The sequence below is a fragment of the Taudactylus pleione genome, unplaced genomic scaffold (assembly GCF_031769625.1).
Source record: "Taudactylus pleione unplaced genomic scaffold, aTauple2 ptg001060l, whole genome shotgun sequence".
NCBI classification, from domain to species: Eukaryota; Metazoa; Chordata; class Amphibia; order Anura; family Myobatrachidae; genus Taudactylus; species Taudactylus pleione.
This window is the reverse complement of record NW_028285461.1, coordinates 3,454,875-3,475,797: the sequence shown is the minus strand read 5'-3', so window position 1 is coordinate 3,475,797 and position 20,923 is coordinate 3,454,875. Positions and strand designations below refer to the sequence as shown.

General features: G+C 47.0%; 1 protein-coding gene across 2 annotated transcripts in view; it reads left to right on the top strand.

The window, feature by feature from the left end:
* The window catches only part of LARGE2 (LARGE xylosyl- and glucuronyltransferase 2), a 74,021-nt gene that overhangs the window by 2,923 nt on the left and 50,175 nt on the right, over window positions 1–20,923 (top strand). Inside the window, exon 1 of one of the 2 annotated variants that reach the window (XM_088461524.1) lies at window positions 10,771–10,822. The exons of the other annotated variant lie outside the window; for it this stretch is intronic. The gene's annotated coding sequence lies outside the window, so the exon portion shown is untranslated. Of the gene's footprint in view, window positions 1–10,770; window positions 10,823–20,923 lie in introns of those variants that run through there. 2 annotated transcript variants of the gene reach the window in all.

Below are 20,923 nucleotides of genomic sequence, written 5' to 3'. Positions count from 1 at the left end.
GCTATGCTTTGTCGTTTTGGCTTTTTGCCCTTTACCCCACTTTTCAGCTTCAAACTCCCTTATGCAGTTTCCACTGAAATTGTCTTAAAATTCACTTAATAAATGAAGATGAGCTGTTTTCTTTACAAAGTGATGTTGTTATAACAGTATGTAGTCCAGATGGGCATTGGGTCTCTTACAGGATCAGTAGGACAACAGATCAGTCATGTTTATACTGGGAATTCCTTAGTGTTGGCAAACTGTGTACCGAGGTCAAGAGCTTCAAGCATTGAAGCCAGTGAAAGTATGGTGCCCATAACAATATTTTGTAAAGGCCTCCATTGTGCATGAAGCAGAATTTCTCGCCTCCTCTGGTTTGCTGAAGCTCCCTCTACTGATAGTCATTGCTGTTGTGGTAACCAATAGGAAGCAGACTACAGTACACAGTTACGCTGCTCACCAATCGCATGCTTCCTTTTTGTTTTGGTTGCTATGACAGCAGAGACAACCTGCTCCCTAGAGGGAGCTTCAGTAATCGCAGCCTCACGTCTGACAGCAGAAGCCCTTGCCCCAGCTGCTGCCCCTCTCTGCCCTTTACTCTCATTTCTGCACCTTTTCTGTCAACATCCTTGTTCTGTTCCTATGTATGGTTTGTTTTACGTATGATTTATTGTACTGACTGTCCAGCTCTCCATTGTTCTGTGACACCGTATAAATAAACATTGATGATGGCGTTGAATGTTCCAGCCCTTGAACACTCCCCCAAAGGTAATCTGCGTAAAAAAAAAAAAAAAAGACTTTAGATCCCCCCCAAAAAAGCACTTTTGTTTTGGGGTTGACAAACTCCAAAGTTGGGGGACAAATTTAAACACTAGCGAAATAGACCCCAGGGGGTACTTTTTGATTGCAGGTGCTTGCGGCAGGTGGATTTTTGTCAATTTATAAAAGTTCACTTTAGCAATTTTAAAATATGCTAGCCCCCATTTTCAGGTACCCCAAATTTGCTGGGACTACTTATTTTCTCCAAAAAACCCTTCTAAATGTTATTCTTCACCACTTATGCAATGACGCTAAATAGCAGCTATTGGGATCATTAAAGTTCCCCAAATACCTTCAGCAGGTCTATTCGGGGGTATCCATAGTGATCCCCAATGTCAGTGCATCTTTTGGGGGGTGTCAGGCTGATTTCCCCAAATGTGACAGCACTTTTCGCTTGTTTGCTTTTTGCCGGTCCCGTTTTTGCTGATTTCTAATTGACTACAGGGATAAGTTTAGACGAGCACCATACTTTTCCGGGGCAAAAACCAGCGATGACGGCGACATCCTCGGCAGCGGGACTTTCGCACCTAATTGAATATTCCCCATGCTATTTAAAATTAGTGCAGACCTTCGGCATAGAGAGATAGGAGACTATGCATTAGACGACTATTTGAACGATCCGACCAAAACCTCCTGGTTTTGGTCGGATCGTTCAGAAAGTCGTCTAATGGATAGCCGGCAAGGACCAGCGATGCGTGTGCACGCTGGGTCCTTGCCGACTATCTGTGGAATATGCTCGGTAACTTGACGACGATCGTCAGGTTCCACATGTTCGCAGATAGGAGGTCGGTCTCCTGCACTGAATGATGTTCATTGTGGGCACAGCACCCGGCGACCTGAAGGATTGAACACTAGACGTTCAGTTTTTCAGGTCGCCTAATGGATAGACCCCTAAGCTTATTGCATTGTGATTCTCTTCCGTTATGCTATGGTTTCTTGTTGTGTATATTTTCTGGGTGTTAATATATTATTAGTAAACCTGTAAGCTCTATAAATATAATGACAGGAATAGCACATTGGCACTTGTTAGGCTGTATTCAAATTTTAACCAGGGATGTCTGAGATTTATGCCTACAGAGTTTAGGTTTGTTCAGTCCCAGTGTAGATCCACCTTGGAAATAGGTATCCAGTCAAGTTATCGACGTTGACCGTGTCGACATTTTTACAATATCAAAACGTTGCTCCTCGTACGCCTGCGCCAGAACTGCACATCACATGACCTCCGGGAAGAAACAGCTGAAGCCGCTAGGGCCAAGTCAGTGACTGCTGAGCCACCAGGGACGTTAGGTTGACATTCTGTCATGTCGATACATCACCCAGACAGAAAGGTGTCAGTAACTAAAATAACCATGCGTTACAACAGTAGCCAGGACTGTAGATGGGTTTAGACGTTTTACACAGCTAAACCTGGTCTAACTGGGCACTATTACCGCGATAATGGACGCCCAGAACAATTTAATTGCAACACTGGGCGCCCATTAATTTTTGCTGCCCATAAAACAATTGAATTGCCTCCTCTAAATGCACAGCATGGCGAACCATGAAGTGGATGGGCTATAGCAGCAGAGGACCACACACTGGTGGTGGTGCACTGGTGTGATTAACGTTTTCTTGGAACAACCTAGGACCATTAATATCGATAGGCTGTAACTTTTAAACAACGTTCTATCTGGGTATTGTAACTGACGGGATGCAGTCAATATCCCAACTGCGGGGATTGTGGCACTCATAATGCCGACCGCCGGAATCCTGAAGGTAAGTAGCAGGGTTGGGGGGAGGGTTCGCATTAGGGGAGAGGGTTAGGCACCAGGGAGGGTTAAGGTAGAGAGAGAGGGGGGGGTAGTATACTGACCGACAAGTATTGTAACCCTGTCCCGATGCCGGTGGGCACCAACAGGCCAGGGTTTCCGACGTCTTCGCCTGGAAGGCGGCGGCCAATTAGCTCTTTTACGGGGCCACCGCCACCCCCGCCCCAGGGCTTCCGTTGTCTTTGCCTGGCGGCCACCAACCCACCAGGGCATCCGTCATCTTTGCCTAGCAGGCGCCAACCCGCCAGGGCTTCCGTCGTCTTCGTCTGGCAGGTGCCAACCCGACAGGGCTTCCGACGTCTTCGCCTGGCAGGCGGCGGCCAATTAGCTCTTTTACGGGACCGCCGCCACCCCAGGGCTCATTTTTGCCTGGTAGGCTCCAACCCGCCAGGGCTTCCTGCGCCTTCGCCTGGTGGGCGCCAAGCCGCCATGGCTTCTGGTGTCTATACCTGAGGGGTGGCAGCCAATTAGCTCTTTTGCGTGGCTGCCACCTCCCCAGGGCTGCTGGTGTCCTCTTCACCTAGTGGGCAGCAGCCTTTGAGCTCTTTTACATTCCAGCCGCCCACTAGGACTTCTGACGTCTTCTTCCTTCAGGAGCTCTTCACTGCTCCCTCCCTACTGGCGGACTGCCATGCCGCTGCCTCGTGCTGGCTTATATAAGCCTGCCGAGGGGGCGGGGCGATGATGTCGCGAGCCGTGATTGGCTCACGGTGGCCATTTTTTAAATGGGCAGCGCTGCCGAACTCTGCAAAATGGCTGGCAGGGACTGGATCCTCTCTGATCCAGCCCTGCCGCCAACACAGCACCGCCGCCAACGCCCACACCGCCGCTGCGTCCCCGCTGCCACTAACGGCCGCTACCTTTGCCGGGTCCCACCGCCACTAATGCCCGTAAAGGAAAGCCATATTTGTGCACCCAAGTGAAGCCACAGTACACCCCCTGCTGGTGGTCACCTACTGAGGCTGTGCAGCAGGTTGAAGCTCCCTATTTATATAATGGGGCATTTGTGAGGTAATAGTTTTAAAAACTGTAACTTTCTCAATTACCTGAACCCCAAAAGCACCTACATTGGAAGAAGAGCTGCCTAACAAAACAAACCAAAGTCTAAATTCGTCCTCTGCTCTGAGTTATGTCTTCCCAAAAATCCCCCATAGAGAACAGCAGAAAAGTGGTCCTAATTGAAAGTGGGTGAAAAAAATGACAGATTAAACATTATATTACTCCCAAATCCTCACCGTGGGACAGTTCTACTCGTCCATGCCAAATTTCAGCTCGGTACATCCAATAACTTCTGAGCTGTAGCCCCTTAAACACTCTGCCCCCCTCTCCGGAATCCTCTTTGGGAAGATTGTTTATTCGATTCAGCCTTAATATAAGGGCACGGTTATAATACAGGATCCCCTTCTTAACGTGAATCTTTATTGACAGAATAGGATGGTGCTAGAAATCAGTAAGTGGTAAAACAAATGTTCACTGTGAGTGAAGCACTATTTTAATAGCATGTCAGCCTCAATTGGCTAATGATCAGCACACCACATATATTATTGTTGGTATGTAGGGAAAAATGTAAAAGAGATTAATGAACTTGTTATTCCTGCCACTCTGATGGTGCATAGCCTCCAATATCCACGGGAAATGGAATGGGTATTATATACCGCCGGCCGCATGGCCGGCGTTCGATTCCAGTCAGCGGCAGCCCGACAGGAGCAGAGTGCGAAGCAGCGGAAGCCCGACAGCGCTGGAAATCCCGATTGTAGATAGGTAAGTATCCCCCTAACCCTAACCCTCCTTAGGGGTGCCTAACCCTAACTTCCCCCCCAAGTGCCTAACCCTAATCCCCCCTCTAAGTGCCTAACCCTAACCACCCCCTTCCCTGCTGCCTAAACCTAAGCCTCCGGGGGGGGTGCCTAACCCTAACCCTCCCTCCCCCTAGCCTAACCCTAACCCTCCCGGGGGGGTGCCTAACCCTCCCCCCCCCCCCGCGGCTGTCCGCTCGCGGCGCCCGGCATCACTACGTACGTGATGCCGGGCGCCGGTCTCCCGGCGTCGGGGAAATGCGGGCGTCTACATCTAGACGCCCGGCATTTCACCCATGCCGGGATAAGACAGTCGGGAAGCCGGCTGCCGGTATTTAGGCAGTCGGCTTCCCGATTGCTTCCCCGGGAAATACACCCATTCTCCTTCTCCATTAGAGGGAGTATCACAATAATAATCTGAATAACCGTTCTCAATAATAGCTAGTTACTCATTCCTAGTTCTACTATCAGTTACAAGCAAATGTGTTACTGTTCATTCCCTCTATTACTATCATCCATAAGAAGAAGACATCCTTGTGCATTTTGTTTAATACTGTTAAAGTATGTGCAGCAGAAAATCTAATTTCTAGGTTACATTCACCAATATTATTCCTTAAAGTGTGTACAGCAGGGTAATGTTGTACATGGGTGTAATGTCTCTGTGTATAGGTGGAGTGAGCACAAGCACCTAACGTTGCAGATTAAGGGGTCTTTTTACTAAGCAGTGTTAGGAGACAGAGTGAAAAGTGATAAGGTACCAGCCAATCAGCTCCAAACTGTCATTTTTCAAATACAGCCTGTGAGATGACAGTTGGGAGCTGATTGGCTGTCGCCTTATCACTTTTCACTCTGTCTCCTAACACTGCCTAGTAATAGACCTCACTATTCATAGCCTTAGAATTTAGTGGGTTTGTTCCCCTGTGTTTCGTCCATTTGTCAATCTGTATATATTCCACAATAATTGTAGTGAAGTGTGATTGACCACACTTAAATTGGTGGTGTACTCTCCCCCATGACCAGTCCCGCGTCACTACTTGATGCTCACCTAGAGCCGTATTCAATTAGAAGCGAAAAGTCAGTTGCCGGACTTTTCACCGTCATCGCTGGTTTCAGGTGAAAAAGTATTGTGCGCGTGCCCGCGTATCCCCGTATTCAATTCCAAATCGGCGAAGAGTCCTGTCAGATTTGGAGAAATCTGCCTGACACCCCCCAAAAGATGCACTGACCTGGGGGATCACTATGGCCAGTTTCACATTTGGCGGTTTTGGCCGGCCAGGCAAGAACCGGGCGGTAGCAGGCCGGGGTATTATAGGCACTGTGTGCCTTTCACAAGCAGTGCCGTTGAGACGCTTTTTATGGGTTTTTTTTTTCTTGGAAACCAATTGGGCATGTGCAACACCAGCTCCTGCTGCACTAGCCCGGCCGGCAGAAGCCAGTGTGTGTGAAAGGAAACATTGTTTCCTTCACACTACTGGCGTGCAGGGACGGCACGGCCACGGCATGGCACCGTCCTGCACAGTAGATATTTCAGGCTGTTGGACGGTGACCGTGCCGTCTGAAAGGACCCTCTGATTCCCTGCATTTACTAGATTTCACAACCCCCTAAAAACTGGACGGCTTTTTGCCTCCCGGCCAAAACCGGCAAATGTGAACTAGCCCTATGGGTACCCCCGAATAGCCCTGCAGACGGGATTTGGCCACTTTAAATGTTCTTAATAGGCGCTATTTTGCATCTTTAAAAAAGTGGTGAAGAATAGCATTTTTCCATGAAAATAAGTAGTCCGATCAAATTTGGGGTACATGAAAATGGGTACTAGAATATTTTGAAGTTGCAAATGTGAGGTTTAAAAAAAACGTGAAAAATCCACCTGCCGCAACCACCTGCAATCAAAAAAACACCTGGGGTATACTTGGGGACCCCCTTGGAGTCTATTTCGCTAGTTTTTAACTTTGTACCCCAACTTTGGATTTTTCGCCCCTTTGGAGTGTCCAGAAGTCTTTTTAAAAAACTTTTTGACGCAGTTATCCTTAGGGAGGCTGTCCCATGGGTGCTAGGTGTTTTTTGATTTTTTTTCTACCCCCAAACCCCAATTTTGCACTTTTTTCTGCCTGGCATTCATAGGCAAAACTTTTTTGCCCCTAGTGGCAGAACTACTGAGGAGAGGGGATAAATAGGATGGGAAAAATAGAGAGGGGATAGAGACCGGGGCATGGGGAACGGTGGGTCTAAATGGGGCCAGATAAAGGCAGAGGTTTGTGAAGGGCTCCCCTGCCTGTTACATTTGTACTGGGCCGCACAGTGTCTGAAGCTAGCCCTGGCCTGCGAGATTCCAACTCATCTGCCGATAATTTCAAAGCAACAGTCATTTAAAAGGCAAAGCCAACATGGCTATCATGTCATGTCATGCCAAAAGCTCTAAAGGCCCCCATACATCTGCCGGCGGATTGCGTGAACCTGCTATCGGATTGTAAACGCCGATCCGCCGGTTGGAAATGCAGACCGGCGGCCATCGATGTTCGGTGATCTGTCGCAGGAACGGTGAAATTCTAATTTCTAAATTTCACCGATCTGCCAATCACGATCATTTTTTAATCGGAATCGGATTTCAGCGATCCTGCAATGCCGGGTTGTAGGATCGCGGCGATCCGTCACAGATGTATGGGGGCCTTAAGGCAGCGGTTCCCAAACTCTGTCCTGAAGGCACCCTAACAGTCCAGGTTTTCAGGATATCCATACTTAAGCACATTTGGCTTAATTAGTACCTTAGTCAATGTAATTATACCATCTATGCACAAGCATGGATATTCTTAAAACCTGGACTGTTAGGGTGCCTTAAGGACTGAGTTTGTGCGTGTGTGGATATAATATTTTTGCGGCACATAGTGTGACAAAATTCACAATCGTGATTTTTGTTTTGAGGCCGATGGGCCCACGCTAGTATCACGTAGGGCTGGGATATATCTGGGTAATCCTCCGCAGGACCTGTGACCCTCAGCCGCTGTTGTGTTGTATGAGCACAGCTGTAAGAGATAACATTTTGTGTATGTACCAGGCAGGTGCCAGACAGGTCCTCTCCCAGCATGTAGTCCTGTGTCACTGACAGGCTGCTGATCACACAGAGTAAATACTCAGCAAGCTGTGTGTACTTTCACAGTGGCGACTTATGCTTTGCTTTTGGCAGCCATTTACCAAGTGTCTTGTTATATAGAAGGCAGAAGTGTCACCCTGAGGCCGTGCGTATTTAAGGCCCAGTCTTCTCAATCTTAGTGATAAAGAAGAAGTCAGAATATATATCTTTTACTTACAGTTATTAGTTACTTGCTGCTCTCTACCATATTTGTATGAACATGTCTCACATTCTAGCTTGCTGACCTACTATCTATCTATCGATCTCACATCTAATCTAATAATATTTTATAATATCTGTGGAATACTGGATAATGTTTTTTTTCTTTTATCAACGTTCTATAGCGAGACACACCTGACAATTCTATTATTTTTACCTTCTTTAGCAGTGCTCCTCACAGTGGCCCTGATTCAGAGGCGCTCGCTGTTTGCTCGCTCTGAATCAGGGCGGGATGTTTTTTTTTTTTTCACTGGCCTCCAGGCCGCTCGCTAAGCTGTGGGTGACCTGGCGGGAGGGCTCGCGATGGTCACGATTATCGCGACCACCGGGCTTGCGACGAGACCGTTGTGGTAGGGTCTCGTCCACCGCAAACCACAGTGAACTTCCTGCTTTAATAGAGCAGAAAGTTCACTACTGACATCACAAGCGATGTCAGTAGGGCCACCCACAAACGGCAGGCGTTCCTTCAGGAACGCCTCCGTTTGTCCAGCCACCCCCCCCCCCCTGCACGTCTACAAAACGGGGCGAGCTGTCAATCACAATGGACAGCCGCCCCGTCTTGTAGTGAGTCCCGCAGCGAGTAAAAATTCACTCGCCTCGGGGCTCGCGCACTGCCCGGCCATCGACCCGCTTGCGAGCGCTATGCGCACACGAGAGGGTCTCAATCAGGCCCAGTGACCCTAGTAAGATGTACATTGTGATCATGTCTGCATGTAGGATTTTTTTTTTTTTTCAGTACTTTATGGAGAACTGGCCTTTGAACAAGAGGTCCCATACCTGTAATTGTGTATTCATTTGTTTTAAAAGCAGAAACTTGTACATACCTCCTATATGTGCCGATTTGCTAGGAGCATGTCCTGACTGCCGGAGCCGTTATTTTTATTTTTGTAGTTTATAAATATTCAGTAAAACATTCTGTCATTTTTCTACACAAATATGTGTAGTTTATATTGTAAGTGAGAGTGGCCATGTTAATTGTTCTGTCATAAATCTGATGATGTGGCGAACGGATCTTATGTGTGGTGGCCTCTAATTATAATATCTCAGTTATTAGAAACAAGTCTGAGTCTTATCAATGTTAGATTTTTATTGCGTAAACACTTAGGCAGTAGATTTGACAAAACACATAATTATCAGACGAGGTGATTCGGAAATGCAGAATTCCAATGGGAATGCTCCTGGGGTTCTCAGTCCATCCGGTTATTAGAATGTTGAGGGATTATCTGTGTATCGGATGCGGATGAAAATGGAGAACACAAAGATTTGTTCTTATGCCAAGTACCTTGGTCTAATCTCCTGTTCCCTGTTTTGGGTCTAATCTCTATAGCGGCCTGGGAAAAGTGGGGGGGACGTGGTCGTATTGCTGTTCTCACAGAGGAGTCACATGTGTGCGAACTGACATGAGAGAGGATCGTTTTTACTACAGGCAACTCAGTCTCGGATATGTTTATGTTTTACTTGCATACTTTCATTTTGCTGCACGTCTGATACATGCCAGCGCAGGTGTGCACCTGTATTCATCTCATTAGGAGCGCAATATAAACGCCACTGATATATTATTCCACATACATTGTACTTGAATAAGATAATAACATATTGTTTGTCAGACGCATAGTTAAAAAAAAAAAAAAGACGCAGATTGATCGCTTTTATAAACTCGTACGCATGCATAACCTAATGCGGTTTTTGTGTTTCTGCATGCGCTGCCTATGCCCGTGTGTATGTGTGTGTAGCATTACATTTTTTGCAAAATGTAAAACATGCATAAAAACAAGATCTATTTGGGTCATTCCATGTCTCGTGGACCAGGGGTCACCACCTGACCATACTCCAATTTTGATAACATTTTACGTGAAGGTTGGCATATATGTCAGACTAACTTTGGGAACATTTTAGTTCACAATATTCAATAGTAGCAAAACTTTGGCCCTCAAAGTGGAGGTGGGTGCAACTGTCACCGACTGCAGTGCGCAATAGGCAGGTGGCGACGATCTTTAGACTTGGTCCACTTGACATGGAATGACCCATGTAAAGTTCAAGAAGTTGGGAAAAAATTACTTTGGAAGTTGCTGCTGCGAATCGGAATGTGCAGGAAGGGTTGGGAGGTGCCATTTTGAACAAAAACTTTGTTCAAAATGGCTGCCTTTATCAGCCAGCCCTTACAGATGTGTCCTCATTCAGTCACGCCAAACAACCCTCTTCAGCGTGCAAGGTGCTGTGCGACTCGGCTTGTGCTGAGCATCTTTTTCGCCCGAAAAAATGCGTCTTAATCACAGTGAGATGCGACAAACTGCTTCACGAGACTGCGCTGATTAATCCGATATGTGACACTTGTATATCTGTGTTTGGCTGAGTCTGAATCTGTATACAAAGTGCTACGATGCAACAGCCGCTGATTTTATGAACGCCAAGGTCCATTGTGTGTCGTATACAGACTCCCTGTCGCTCACAGATATACATGTCTCTCATATCAAATGAATCAGTGCAGTCTCGTGAAGCGGATTTTTACATCCGATTGCGACTAAAACGCTTTTCCGGGCAAACAAGATGCATGGCGCAAGCCAAGTTACGTGGGACCTGTCGGCTCACTCGCGCCAGACATCTCGCGACGCGTGGCGTATTGAGGCTAGGTGCATGGGGACACATCTGTATTCCGTGTGTACTTTGCAGTGCCTCAGGGGGAGGCTAGGTGGCACAATTATATCCATCCCGTAGGTGCAATTATCTCCCAATTTAGCTGGTTTTCCTCCAGCCTTGGCTGAGTTTCCAGAGATGACCTAATCTTTCCATGTACATAATTATCATGATGTCACCCAGCCTATACATGGATGCTATCATGGGCTATGCTGCCTGCAGCACGATAGGTATCTGCAATGATAAAGATTGAGCTGATTGATTTTAGCTCTGTATGATCCAATGATTATAATTTTGTAAAGCAGGTGGTAGCCCTGCAAATATTGGGTTTGCACAAGTGCAGAACCCCACCTGCTCTATGCAGGCCGCTAATAATGAATGTGGTGTGATATCAATGCGCCCAGCAGCAGCTGAAGGATAGTACATACAATGATGTCCGGTATGAGACTGGGTGGAGGAGAAAGTCAGGGAATGATGAATAACTTTCTAGCGTCTGACTGACTGACTGCTGTGACCGAGTTTAGCTGATGAATCACTGTCCCCTCTGGTCACACAGATCGTTGGTTAACCTGGGGCTATTTACTTTGCTAATCGTCATGTGGTAACACTTGGATTGTGTGTCCCGGGGCGAAGGCATTTTAGGCCTCTCCCTCTTCAAAGTGTCCCCTTCCAAAGAGCTCATTAAAAAAACTCTTACCATGGGACCCTGCTGCCCTCATTCATTATAATGCAATTTACTGACCAGTATTTAAACTCCCCCAGCTTGATCTTTTGCAACTGTTATTCAATCTTCAACCCCTGCTCGTAATAAATCAATGCAAAGGCAATTACTGTGCGCCTATTTCTCTCTGTCACCTATTTACCCCACCACAGGGTAATCATGTGACTATAGGGGATTCAGCCTGTTACACGAGCACTTTAATAACCCCAGGGCTGAGTTGAACGCAAGTTGGCCATAATTACTCCCCTCCATTGCGTGTATGGAACTAAATGCAGACATCTGTGTACGTAGCTGTACGAATCTCTGCGAGCGGACCACCTTCATTCTTACGCTTGGTGTGATACCTATATCTTCACCGTGCGCACTTGTACCAAGCATTGTGTTTGGGTCAAGAGATCCATCCGAGACCTGGAGCATTTACGCTTCCGAACGAGTTCCTGCATAGCCCACGATTGCGTCTGCATGCTGAGCCAGTATTCGGCATATCACCTCGCTAGGACAGAGGCCCTCATTCAGAGGCGCTCGCAAGAAGCGAGCGCTCGTTCTGAATGAGGGCGGCCCCTTCCTTTTTTATTTACTGCGGCCTCCTGGTCGCTAGCTAAGCTGTGGGTTACCACCCACAGCTTTATTGACCGACCAGATTGATGGTCGCGATGGTGAACACCATCGCGACCATCGGGGCTTGCGACGAGACCCTAAGGTTGGGTCTCGGCAACCGCAAGCCCCGGGGAGCTTCCTGCTCTGATCGAGCAGGAAACTCCCCACTGACATCACTGATGATGTCAGTGCGGCCGCCCACAAAACGGTAGGCATTCCTTAAGGAACGCCTCAGTTTTGGAAACCACCCCCCCGGCCCGCCTACAAAAAGGGGCGAGTTGTCGATAAACATAGACAGACGCCCCTTTTGTAGAGCGCTCCGCAGCAAGAGAGTTTCTCACTCGCTCCGGGGCTTGCGCACACGCAGTGCGGCCACTGTGTGCGCGCGCAGGGCTAACCATCAACCCGGTTGCGAGCGCATCGGTGCTTGCGACCGGTCTGAATGAGACCCAGAGTCCCATCACCCAGACATCAGTTCCTAGTGGAATAAAAGCTAGCAGAAAATGCACTATAGGGGCCCATTTATTAATGTTTGTGGGCGCGATATTAGCACCCTTGATCGCATTGCAGGAGGCAAACATATCGTCCGAATGTATTACTGAGCACCCACAGGGACAGGGGCTCCGAAAGGAACCCGACCCTGCAATGTGCCGGGAGTGAGTGACCGCGTCAGCGCCGTGACCTATTAATCCTGTGCCGGGACTCTACAGACCACGCATTCGCATTCCTATGGAACCCTCTCCCGGCTAATTATGCAATGTGTAGCCCATAGGCTTCAGCAGGCTACCGCCATCTTCAGATGACGGTAGCTGTGGGCGCCAATCTTCTGAATGTATCGTATTTCGGAGGTTGGTGAATATGGCAGCAACCTATGGGGGTTGCGGCTGTCAGCGGGAATGGAGAGATTGGAGATATCTGCTGAGGTCCCTCTGTCATACATTCGGGGGATACTAAATATTTGCGGTTACCCCCCAAAAATAGGTGTTTTCGTGGAAATAAGCCACAAATATTGGGACCCTATATCTAATAAAGGTTGCAGGAGAACGTCTGCTCTTTCCTGATCTGCATTCCCCGTATTAGGTGCTATTACTACTTTAAGGGAAAGTTTGGAATGGCCTAAAAATGTCTTCTCATGAACCCCCAATATGACAGCTTGCAGATATACTGGGTGCTGGCGCATTCTGTCTTGTACTGTGAGGCGACCACTATGGACGGCGTGACGGCTGTATGCACTGAGGAAAGTTCTAGGTATTCTGTGCTGTGTTTGTACATACTGATCTGACCCACTGACAGCAGCTACTTCTATTCTCTGTATTCCAAATGCCTACTCCAGCTTATTATCACATCTGCTTATGTTATAGTGTCATTTGTAATAATAATAAAAGAATCATCTATGGAGAGACGGTACTACAAAAGAGAATGGTTAATGTTTTTGAAGTGCTTAGAGGCTGCCACATTCCCCCATGCATCACCCAGTATCCTCCTCTTAACATTCTCTATCCCCTATTCCAGATTTAATGCATCTCTTGGCAGTGAAGGGGAAGCTGAGGACTTCTAGCTGCTGTGGAACTGTAACTACCAGCAGGCACACAAGCCAGGGCTAGGATGAAACGTGTGGTTTGATACTAAAAGCTTTGCAATTTTACATTTTGGGCTTAAACAGGCTGCTAAATAAAATCCCCTAACATCCTTTAGCCTACTCTATGGTGTGCAAAAATCCTCCGTGATGGACTTGGAGTTTTGATTCATGGGTGTACATGACCACCTTCCAGCCTTCATTAGCCACTTGCTGTGCTTCATGGTCCTGCCTGCTGTAAGTTCTTAGAGTATTACATCTTCCCTTTAAAATTCCTTTTTTACCATAACTCTGACATTTTCATTATTTATCATTTTTTTGCTGGCGTAAACTTTTTTATTTTTATCCTTTTAGCAGTTTAACGCTTACATATGTACCATTTAAGGTTATTCAATAAAACTTTGAAAAATGGGGGTGTCCTAAAACTGGATACCTACCCGGTGGCTGTGATTACTATTTATTTCAATCCTGTGCTCTCTCTCCCTCTCCCTCCCCTACTCTCTCCCTCTCCCTCCTCTCTCCCTCCTCTCTCCCTCTCTCCCTCTCTCCTCTCTCCTTTCTCCCTCTCTCCCTCTCTCCTCCCTCTCTCCTCCCTCCCTCCTCTCTCCCTCCTCTCTCTCTCCCTCCTCTCTCTCTCCCTCCTCTCTCTCTCGCTCTCTCCTCTCTCGCTCTCTCCTCTCTCGCTCTCCTCTCTCTCCCGCTCTCTCTCTCTCCTCTCTCTCTCTCCTCTCCTCTCTCTCTCGTCCCTCTCTCTCTCTCTCTCTCTCTCTCTCCCCTCTCCTCTCTCCCTCTCCATGAGAAAAACAGTCTCCACTTAGATCAGCTCCAGCTTTCACCGCCCCCCCTATGCAGTCCCTTTTATACAATATCCCAGTAATGCCGCTGTAGTGCCCCCATATGATGCCCCCAGTAGCAACCCCCCTGTAGTGCCCCCAGTATTGTGCCCCCCCGGACATGCACACACACACATTTACTAAAAAAAAACTTACCTTCAACACCGCTCCAGTGCCTGCATCCGTCCATCCCCGGCGCCCGCTCCTCGGAACTATGGGAGTGACGTCATGACGTCACTCCCATAGTGCACAGTGGGACCCGGAGCTCAGTAGTGAGCTCCGGCTGCCACTGGCGCCGGGGGAAGAGAAGGAGTGGGCGCCCGCTGGTAACACACTCAGCGGGCGCCCGGCAAATGGAGGGTGCAGGGGGTGCGACCGCACCCCTGGCATCCTCCGTAGTTACGCCAATGGAGGCGGAGCGCCGATCAGCGGCGCTCCTTCTCCATGGAGCTCCTCCTCAGCATTGGCCGGGCCCGGATGACAATGGAGCCAGGTGCCCCCTTCAGGGCTGGCGCCCGGCGGCAAATGACTCCATTGTCTCCGGGAGTTCTGCCATTGGCCCTAGTCACGTTAAGTGTCTGTCCCTGCGCTTTATTTATTGTTATGCCAAAGCAGGGTCTTACCGGGAACTGACATTTAGTATCAGTAATCAGGGCTTACATCAATTTTTCTGGAGAACCCGGATAATACATATCAATCTCTACATTGTATAAAATAAAGTCTATCTTTGTGATATATATTTAACCATTTAGGCAGCGTAAGCCAAGGAAGTGCTCGGACGTTCGTTTTTCATAGATTGCATCACTAAAGTCGTCACTGCTCGGCTCCCTTTTGTCATATGTTAATGTCTCATACACCAAAACCTTCCTCCACAAATGCTCTATAGTATAGTGACAACTGCATCAAAATCCATCCAGTGGTTCTCGAGTTTAGCCCAAACAGACAGACAGACGCCTACAAGGGACTTTACTTTATAATATATATATATATATATATATACATATACACCAGGGCTGAAACTAGGATATCTGTCACCCGGTGCAAGGCAGCAATTTTGTGCCCCCTCCCTTCCCGCACCTGGATTTTGTCCTTGCTCCTCCATAAGGCAGTGCACTAGTCAGACATCCCTGGTATAGTGACTTACATTATTCCACACACCAGAATGCCCATTACACATTATGCCACACACGGTAATGCCTATTACCAAAGTGCCACTTACATATTTGCCCGACACCATTTTATGCCCCACAGTAAGGCTTCTAATTACTTTAAAATTACCTGCTCGTTGTCAGGGGTTCTATGCTCGTTGCCAGGGGGTTTCACGCTCGTTGCCATGGGGTTTATGCTCATTGCCAGGGGGTTTCACGGGAGAAGATGCAGCTTTCAGCATCTTCTCCCGACACTTGCGCTGGCCTAACAGGCACTAGAGGTCCAATAGGACCTCTAGTGTCTGTCTCCTCCTTGGCGGCGGCCATTTTTGGATGGCCGTCATCTGAATCTGCAGCCAAGCCACCGTGAGTCAGCCTTTTTTTCACCCACTGCATTCCAGCACCCGGTGCACGTGCACCTCTAGCCCCCCCCTAGTTGCGGCCCTGTATATACACAATATATATATTTATTAGCAGGCACGTAACAACAGCACTCTGGAAAAAATTGTAATAAGCAAATAGGTTTCTTGGTAACAAATGTAACATTTCAGGTCAATGGGATCCCTGTACACACTGACAATATATATTAATATAAATGTTTTATGAGCATTACATTCTCCTCCACACCCCTCTGCCTCGTCCTCCCAGCGCCCCTTGGGGTACCTCACAAGTATAAGTTTGCCAGCTGGCTCTTGTCCAAACATCGGCTTCCAGGATGTTTTAGGAGAAATATTTGGGTGGGATGTCTTGTCTGCACATGTAGATGCTACATTCCTCTATACGGTATGTATTGCACTGCTAGCAGGTCTGTTTATAAAGGTAAAGGGGGGCAAATGTGAAGCTATGGGACAAATGAATAATAGATCTGTTACCGCTAAATATATATATTTTTTTTCACTTCATTTACTGTTTAATATTAAAAATTGGCAAAATGGCATATATCAGGCTTCCACGCTCACTGCGTTGTGTTTTAGAATTGTCGCTACGCTGTTGTTGGTGGGTCTTTTTTTTTTTTTTTTGGGTGAGGGGTTTATTTTAAAGAACCTCTTTTATTAAAGGATATAGGGCCTGATTCAGAGCCGCTCGTAAGCGGCCGCTCGTTCGTTCCAAGCGATGTTTGCACAACGGCGCATGCGTACGGATCGTAATACGCATGCGCGAACCAGTCAGTGCGGCCGAAAATCGTTTGTTCGATAAATAGCGAATGCCTGCTATTTTGAGTGACATGAGGAGGCCTATGTGGGTGGTAACAGGGGAAGGTGCTTGAAAATGGGGAGTGGAGATCCAAACGCAGGCGTGCTTAAAGGTCAAAACGGGCGTTTTATGGGTGTGCATAATTAATACAGCAGCGTCATTGACCACGTCACTGGGTTATTTTATAGTCAGAACTGCTCGCATGATTGCGGTAGGAAAAACCAACCACAAGAATAGCGAGCAGTTCAGACGCTGGTCGATGTACTCGATTAATCTAATAGCGGACATGACGTAAGATGCGAACGGCCAGGGGGCGTAGTTTTCCAAAAAACGACCGCATGTTTTGTACGCTCGTTCAGACCTAGAGGCGTGAACAGACCGCAAAGAGCGAACAGTTCCTTTGAATAGCCACCCCTTTTTTCTGAACGAGCGAGCGCAAATAGCGTCCGGCTCTGAATCAGGCCCATAGGCAGCATCAATGATCACCTTATCCTGATGATGAATAAATACAATTTAGTGATGGGAATAGGGACATGGTAAGATGAGGAGGGAGAACCAAGGAGAGCCCAGACAATGAAGGCTAGAAGAAGACAAGGGAGGCCTAAGGGTGCACCTAGGTAGATCGTCTCCACAAGGATGTCTGCTGAGCAGCAGCCTGGGAGTTGTTTAAGGCGACCAATGATTTAGTACTGGCGACCATATGTATGGGGTCACTGACTTGGATCCATAGATTGGCTAGTTTGGTGGAATGCATTTTTTTTACAGTAGCTTGTTCCACTGTTCCTGCTCTCTGCCTGTCATTGGGTCACATACGTTATTTCTCATATGCCTAAACTGTAAAATGTAACCCCTTTGTTCTGGTGCTGTTCTATTACATCACCCTGACCAGCGGTCACCAAGCTCCTACATTCACATTTAATGCTACGTCCTTATATGTGAGAAATTCATGTTGGATTGCTGTATTGCTTGTAGCTCCGATCTAATTGCTTGGGGGGGGATCCCCAACACAAGTCATCCAGAATGTCCCTACGCCGGGCGGATTTAGCAATTGCCACATGAGGCATATTGAGGTGTCACATAATTCTCACCTCACCTTCCATTCGCCTCTCAGTGATTTCCTCTATTAGCAATCTGCCCAGTTATTCCTGGTGGACGATAAATTGTTCCTATTTGAGAAACCGTTTATTCTGAACCAGGTAAGGTGGAGAGTAACTATGACCACAGAGAATAACCCTCACCATGACTTTGTATTCATAAGGTCTCCACTTTCCCTTGATATTATTGAAATCCGTTCAGGCAGTCTATTTCCCGATTTGGGGCTGAGTGAGAATTACGCCACTTGGCGAAGGGGACCGTGCGTCATTTTGCTGTACACATATTCGCCGTCGCAGATCTGAGTGTAACATCCCATGATGAGGACGACGACTTTTTGCAACCCGGACTCATATACTGCCGATGTGGAAGCGGCTCTGCATATGGCCGGAATTGCGCTATTTTTTCCAAGCCCTCTGACATAGCGTGCCACTAACCCCTGTACATTTTTGTATCCTCCTTGTGGAGGCTGGGGAATCATTCTACCATTACACACACCTAACATTTATTTTAAACTCTTAGGGCAGTGGTTCCCAATAGAGATGAGCGGGTTTGGATTAGTTCTGATTTTTCCCGCCAAAAATCGGGTCTCAGGAAGAAGCAAAACGTCATCTTTCATGGACAAACATCATCATTCATGGACTTTTGTCCATGAAAGATGACGTCTTGCCTATTTCTATGACTGATTTTTGGCGGGAAAAATAAGAATTTGGCGGGAAAATACGAACTAATCTGAGCCCGCTCATCTCTAGTTCCCAAACTGTGTGCCGCTGCACCCTGGGGTGCCTCAGGTTGGTGGTCCAGCACCAAATCAAATTTTTTATGGTCAATGTAACTGACCCTAAGGATGACAGATAAGCGCAATTTACTTCACTTTACTACTTTATAAAAAATTTTTCTAAATTCTCAATAACAAACTATTGGCTTAGGGGTGCTGTGAAAACAATGCTGATACTCTAGGGCGCCGTGATTCAAAATAGTTTGGGAACCACTGTCTTAGGGGTATATTTACTAAAGTGCGGCTTTTTAGAAGTGGAGATGTTGCCCATAACAACCAATCAGATTCTAGCTATTATCTTCTATAAGGTGCTAGATAAATGTTAAGTAGAATCTGATTAGTTGCTAGGGGCAACATCTCCACTTCTAAAAACCTGCTCTTCAGTAAATATACCCCCTTATCCTCTCAAACTACGCTGCTTTGATGCACCTGTGCCTGACGTGAAGCCTCCTGTCTTCCTTCGACCTGTGAACAAAATCTCTGAGAACTATACTGATGCTTCCTGTCCAAGCTCCTTTTCTATCTGCTGAAAGTTTCTCTTGGGGGAGATGTATCAAGCAATGGAGAAGTGGACCAGTGGAGAAGCTGCCTGGAGCAGCCAATCAACTTCCAGGTAGCATTTATCATGTAGATTCTATAAAATGATAGGTACAAGCTGATTGGCTGGGAAAACTTCTTCCCTTCTCCGCTCTTTTTTCACTCCATGAGACATAAACACCTTATTATTCCAAGATAACTTGGTAGATAATTCATTGGTAGATCATGCACCTCTCTGCACCTGGATTCATCAATTTGACCTTCTGCAATATCCGCCTATGGGCCGTATTCAATTTGGAGCGAAAAAGCCAGAATCGGCGAAAAAGTTTTGCCGATGTCATTTCGCCAGGCGGAAAAGTATCGCCGTATTCTAGGCGGAAAAGTCAATGCAATGTAATAGGCGAAAAAGTTTCGCCTATGAATAGCAGGCGGAAAAAAGTGCAGAATTGGGGGAACCTCCGTGCAGCCTTCAGACAGTCCCCCAAAGGTAAACTGCGTCAAAAATTAAAAAAAAAAAACACAAGAACACCCCAAAAAAATCACTTTCATTTTGGGGGTGAAAAAATAAAAAAGTTGGGGGACAAAGTTAAAAACTAGCAAACTAGACTACAGGGGGGTCCCCAAGTATGCTCCAGGTATTTTTTCATTGCAGGTGCTTGCGGCAGGTGGATTTTTCAAGTTTTTTTTCTTTAAACTTTAACAACTTTAAAATATGCTGACCCCCATTTTCAAGTACCCCAAATTTGCTGGGATAAGTTATTTTCTGGGAAAAAATACTCCTGAATACTATTCTGCATCACGTATAGAAAACGCTATTTAGCAGCTATTGAGCCAGTTTAAAAACACCAAATACCTTCAGCAAGCCAAATCGGGGGGTACCATAACTAACCCCCATGTCAGAGCATCTTTTGGGGGGTGTCAGGCTGATTTCCCCAAATCTGACAGTACTTTCCGCTTGTTTCAGTTTCGCCGGGTCCCATTTTCGCGCACTTTCAAATTGAATATGGGGATACGTGGGCACGTGCGCAGTACTTTTCTGCCTACATAACAGGCGACATAGGCGGAAAGTCCGGGAGGCGAAAAAGTATCGTGGGTGCGGATAAATTGGATACGGGCCTATGTCTGCTTTTGGCATCACCTATTTTTAATTATTTTTTTTTTTTTCAAAAACTCTCCTGCAGCTGACCCTAAATTTGCAACTGCACAGTCCGTATTATTCAGCTTATGTATCAAGCAGTGAAAAACTAAGTGAAGTGGACATGTGGAGAAAGTTGCCCATGGCAATAAATGTTACTTCAAAGCTGATTGGTTAAGTGCAGTCTATAAAATAATACTTGGGAGCTGATTGGTCGCCATGGGAAACTTCTCCACCAATCCGCTTCACTAAGTTTTTCACTGCTTGATAAATAAACCTGTCAGTGAGAACAGACGTCGGTAAAACAAGCCCCGCAGTGGGGAGATGGCGGGAAACGTCTGCACACCGCATTGTAGTCACCAGCATATACAGGTGATGCAGTCAGGAAGCCGACATTCGAAATGCCGACCGCCGGCTTCCCGACTGTGCAATGCCGACAGGGGACTAATGATAGGCGTCAAAATCATAGGTCCGGCGGTCATTCATACCAATCCCGTATAAAGCAGCAACATGAGATTACATTCATTTGAAAATAACTTTGACACCGTAAGGCCAGCTGAGCGTATATGAGATGCGATCTCAGGAGTTTGCAGTGCACGTTGCCAGCGGAGAAGACTTCATCGACCCCGATCGGTTCGCTTGCGGTGATTACAGGTGAAGGAGGCAGCAGCAGCTGGCAGTAACTGCGCTGCAATGGAAGCTCTCCCAGCAGCAAGTGCTAGTGGGATGTGGTAACTGGAATCAGTGGCTTTAATTCCCGGAGCCATTTACATCTTCCTAGCACCAACTCTGGCCAAAGCCTGTATTCTGATGCTACTGGGTAAGGGTCCTCAGGGAACCTTGCTTGGCCACGATGAAATGAAATACTGGATTAGGCGCTAATTGAGCATTGCCGGTCGGTGACCATTACTTGCTTTAACTAGTGTTCA